The 5,328-nt window shown below is 35.2% G+C and overlaps 1 pseudogene across 1 annotated transcript in view; it reads left to right on the top strand.

Moving 5' to 3' along the window:
- Positions 1-5,328, top strand: part of LOC102830817 — a 256,587-nt pseudogene that overhangs the window by 168,016 nt on the left and 83,243 nt on the right. Inside the window, exon 6 of the transcript XR_438699.1 lies at positions 3,296-3,324. The product of XR_438699.1 is annotated as an uncharacterized LOC102830817 (transcript). The remainder of the gene's footprint in view (positions 1-3,295; positions 3,325-5,328) is intronic.

Below are 5,328 nucleotides of genomic sequence, written 5' to 3'. Positions count from 1 at the left end.
CGCTCCGCGGGAGAAAGATGAGGCTTTCTACTCCTGTAAAGATTTACACCCTTGGAAACCCTGTACAGGGTCGCTATGGGTTGGACCCGACTCGACGGCACTTAACTACTACTACTACTTATATATCCAATAGAATATTACTGCCATAAAATGAAGTCTTAATATGTGCTTCAACTTCTGAACCTTGAAAAAAGTGTGAAAAAGTGGTTATTCTCCTCTTAGGGAATAGCTATGGAAGTTCTAAGATTCTACAAGAAATATCCTGGCTACAAAATACTAACTTAAGTGGGTCCCATTAGAGTTTCATGTTTCTCAGACAAGCATTTCATTAAAATTCATTTGACTGTTTTTAGTCAATCAAGGCTTTGATTTGAAAAGAAAAAAAAATGAGAAATACCCTAGGCAAGTTAAAATTGTTAGTAGAAAGTTGCAAGGGTTATATGTAAAGCTAAGTCAAACAGTATTGCTATAAAATATTAAACAAAAATATCAAAACTTGAAGCTATTGCTTCTCAACATATTCTCCATCTAACTCTATACTCTTCAGAGGGTGGTTTTCCATCCATCTGACATTTTGTGAAGAATTCTTCACTCTTTGATTTACACTTTGTCAGAACAGCAATTTTGTTTTCTTTGAGGGATTCAAATCATTTTCCTTTAAAATGTTCTTTGTATTGGGTAACAAAAATAAATTTGAAGGAGCGAGATCAAGGATGCAGGGAGAATGGGGTAAGGTTTCCCAATGAAATTCTCAGGACAGCCCTTGGTACCTTTAGAGAATGAGCAGTGCATTGTTGTGATGAAAAAAAAAAAAAAATTCCTAAGTGCCAATTTTCCCGGCCACCAATGCAGTTTTCAGTTCTCTTGAGATTTCTTGCTGAGAAATCCCTGTGATTGGCCTGTGTGATTCGAGAAAAGTCTATCAAGATTACTTCTTTGTAATGAAAAACAAAGCACAAGAAAACAAAAAACATTCGCCATAACCTTCTGAGATGACCTTTCTGCCTTGAATTTAACTGGCCCAGCAGATCCTCTTAGAAGTCCTTGTTTTTATTGGAGTGTTTATTTGAAGGTACCCTAATGAAAGTGACACAAGCACGCTACTGAGAAAACCTGTCTGCAGCCATCCACTGATCTCAGATAGTTTTATTTTGAATAAATGCATGTACAACTGGAACGTGGATGTGGGAACGATGTCATTGCTGACATCGAATGGATCTTGGCTGAAAGCAGAGAATATCAAAAATATGTTTACTTGTGCTTTACTGACTATACAAAGACATTTGACTATGTGGATCATAAATTATGGATAACATTGAAAAGAATTTGTATTTCAGAACATTTAATTGTGTTAATAAGGAACATGGACAGAGACCAAGAGGTGGTGGTTATTAGAACAGAAGCAGGGGACACTGAGTTTAAACTTAGGAAAGGTGTATACCCAGGTTGTATACTTTCACCATACTTATTCAATGTATTTGCTGAACAAAGAATCTGAGAAACTGAATTATATGAAAAGGACTTGTCACCAGGTTGGTGGAAGAGTCATTAATAATCTGTGATATACAGAAGATACAACTTGCTTGCTGAAAAAAGGACTTGAAATATTTAACTGATGAAGATCAAAGACTACAGCCTTCAGTATGGATCGTACTGCAATGTAAAGAAAACAAAAGTCCTCACTACTGGACAAATAGATATAGCATCATGATAAATGGAGGAAAAATTTGAAGTTGTCAAAGATTCGTTTTGCTTGGATCCACAATTATTGCTCATAGAAGAAACAGTCAAGAAATCAAACATCATATTGTATTTAAAAATTCTGCTGCAAAGGACCTCTTGAAAGTGTACTGGAAGAAAGATGTCAGATGTTTTCTATCACTGTATATGTATGTGAGTGTTGGGCAGTGAATAAGGAACACCATAGCAAATTCAGTGCCTTGAATTATGGTGTTGGCAAGAATAATAAAAGTACCATGGACTGTCAGAAGAACAAACAAATCTGTGGTAGAAGAATTATAGACAAACTGCTCCTTAGAAGCCAGGATGGCAAGACTTTGTTTCTCATGCTTTTGACATGTTATCAGGAGGGACCAGTCCCTGGAGAAGACATCATGTTTGGAAAAGTGAAGCATCAGGGAAAAAGAGGAAGATCCCCAACAAGATGGATTGACAAAGTGGCATGCTGAGTTGGAACTGATTCAGTGGTACCCAACAACAAGAGCAACAACACATGAACTGACATCCTACTAGCAATACTTTTTTTACTTGTACAATAGAATGAAAATTATTTTAGGTAGTTTCTTAACCAAAGTTATTAAATTATGTAAATGTCAAGAAAAAGAAAATGCACTTTGAGGTTATTTTCAGATTCTGTTTTCTACCCCAAATTATCCTCCTCTCCCCCACTTTCTTTCTTTCTTTTTGCTTTTCTAGTCTCTTGAACTTTGGCTTCAAATCTTGTTTTAATTGTCTGTGTTCCTTTGGACTTCAAAGTGTAGACTTATTATTGCCCCTTGACCATCCTCACTGAGGTTTTGACATCAGTTCCCTTTTGCTCTTTGCCACACACCTGAGGGCTGGCTGCATATCTGCTTAGATGTCCAGCCGTAGAGCCCATGTTAAGCTGTAGCCATGCCACGTAGGCATTTCAAAAGAAATGAGAGGGAGAAGGATGACAACATTAGTTTGACATGTTGACAGTGAAAACTGTGAGATCTAGAAAAGCAAGGCAGCCCCATTGAGTTCCAACTCACACAGATTTCACTGTAGGTTATTCGGTTGGTATTGTGTGCCCTTGGGTCAGTTCCAACTCACAGTAGCCCTGTATAGAGGTTAAGGGGGCAGTTGGTGGTTTTCAGCTGTCCAGCTGTGGTTAGCAGTCCGTTTGCTTATCCTACAGTGGCACAACAGGGATCTAGGGTTCTAAACTATCTGTTAAGAAGGAACCAGATCCTAAAGGCTAAGCTATTAAGATTGTCATCTTAACAGCCCAGTCCAAAGTGTACCATCTTTACAATTGCAAGTTTGCTGTACCTTTCAGAACCTGCAACCAATGTAGTATCTGTTTTGTTTTTGTTGCTTCATTACATTGTTTCAGAAGTTCATGGCTGTTATTATTTATTTAAATTCCTAATTTGGTTCCATTAGTAGACTGGATATGCCACATTATTTTGAAACAACACTACAAAGAAACCAGAATGGAAAATGTACTTGTTTTATAAATATAATTTTTTAACATTAAGGTTATTAAAGATTACTTCTAAAATTTTCATTCATCTCTTTTGAATCACAGGTATTGCAATTTCAGATGAGCTCGATAAGGTAAGTTGACTGTACATATAATAAACAGAAAATCTACATCTCACAGTTTAGTCCACTGTCCAAATTCAAAAGTATCTAAGTTATATACAGTGTTCACAAATTAGAAAAATCATGCTAGTATTTTAGAAAATTGTAATTCTGTGTTTAGATTCTTTTATGATAATTATACGATGAAATAGTTAATATCATGTAGTACACTTTTGACTTGAGAGCTTGAGAATTTGGTTAGCGAAGACAATCACTATATTCAAAAAGAACACTAATCACACTATATTATGTATATTATCTACAAAGTGATAAGGAGGAGGATTATGATGATGCTAGGGAAGACTGTTGTTACTTTTCTACAACAACTACCCTTTGGAAACTTTATTTAGTAAGATTGTTTTAATTTGTTAAGGCACCAAGATAAAATGGTGATGCCTTAGATTGGAATAATAATTAGTGAAGGTGGCAGTATTTGGTATGATTTGAAATATATTGTAAAGGTGATGTCAGTGACACTTGCTAGGGGATTGGGTGTGAGGAGTTGTAGAAGAAATCAATGATTCCAAGGATTGCAAGATGAGTTACGAGTGCATTCGGTTGCCATTACTGAGATGGGGGAAACTGGAGAAAGAGAAAATTTGACAGTTTGGGATACAATCAGGTGTTCTCTTTTGAATTGTTTACTTTGAGTGCCTCTTGTACATATTTGTAGGAGATGTTGCTCATAGTAGAAATTTGATTTAGAGTTATAAATTTAGGAAACATTAGAACAGAGTTTCTCACATGTTTGGTCTCAAGGAGCTTTTGTGTATTTGAGTTCTATATTTATCATGTTGGAAATTATCATGGATAAAAACGTTACATGTTTATTCATTTTTAAATGCCAGTGATAAATCAGACTAGCAGAAATAACATTCTCTAAAATCGATATTTAAAAATGCCGTATACATTTAAAAAAATCTTTTTAATGTCTACTTTAATTGACAGCAGCTAAATTTTCTTGGTCTTCTGCATTCAGTTTGTTATGATCATTATTTGGGTTGGGGAAAAAAGAAATATGGTATCAAATACATAGTTGGAAAAGGAAGGAGGAGCACCTGACAATAAATATTGCATAATATTTGCTTTCATGAGCAGTTGAGAAGCACTAGCCCATATATGTTTCTAAACAGAGGACATACTAAAATTTGACTGGGTGGCTAGATGTATAGGTAGAAAAGTAGCTGCGACAACAACAAATTAATAGAGAATATTTTATTTAACAATTGTTGTTGTTGTTAAGTGCCGTCGAGTCGGTTCCGACCCATAGCGACCCTGTACAGGATTTCCGAGGGTGTAAATCTTTAGGCCATACAAATCATGATATCTTTAGTCATACACAAAAGTGCAATAATATAAATCATGATATCTTTAGTAATACACAAAAGTGAAAAGAAATTTAATACTCTTCTTCTCTAAATAGAAACTTTGCATCAGTAAAATGTATTTCTGATTTACCAAATAAACAAAAAAATAAAATTTAAGAATGTACTCTTAAATATCAATTCTTTTTCATAAATCGTCATATCCGCCATCCTCTCACCTAATTTATTCTCAGCTCAGGGGTATTTTTATTTGACTAAGTTATACTACACTACTAATTTTTATTTATTTACCTAGTATTTCTGATTTTTAAAACTTTATGGATATTGTTAAAATGTATTACACATTTATCATTTTTCCTCTTCACTGATCGAGGCACCAACTGTTTTCATTGAAAAAATATATCCATGAAAAAAAAAAATGGGTATCAGAAAATAAATATATGGAACCCTGGTGGCATAGTGGTTACTAGTCAATACCACCAGTTACTACATGGGAGAAAGATGTGACAATCTGCTTCTATAAACCCTGTGGGGCAGTTCTGCTTTGTCCTGTTGTTGTTGTTGTTGTTGTTAAGTGTCATCGAGTTGATTCTAACCCATAGCAACCCAAGGAGCAGCTGGTGAGCTTGAACTGCCGACCTTGCAGTTCAAA

This window comes from Chrysochloris asiatica, unplaced genomic scaffold (genome assembly GCF_000296735.1).
Source record: "Chrysochloris asiatica unplaced genomic scaffold, ChrAsi1.0 scaffold00036, whole genome shotgun sequence".
In the NCBI taxonomy this organism is placed as follows: Eukaryota; Metazoa; Chordata; class Mammalia; order Afrosoricida; family Chrysochloridae; genus Chrysochloris; species Chrysochloris asiatica.
This window is presented reverse-complemented; position numbering and strand designations above follow the sequence as displayed.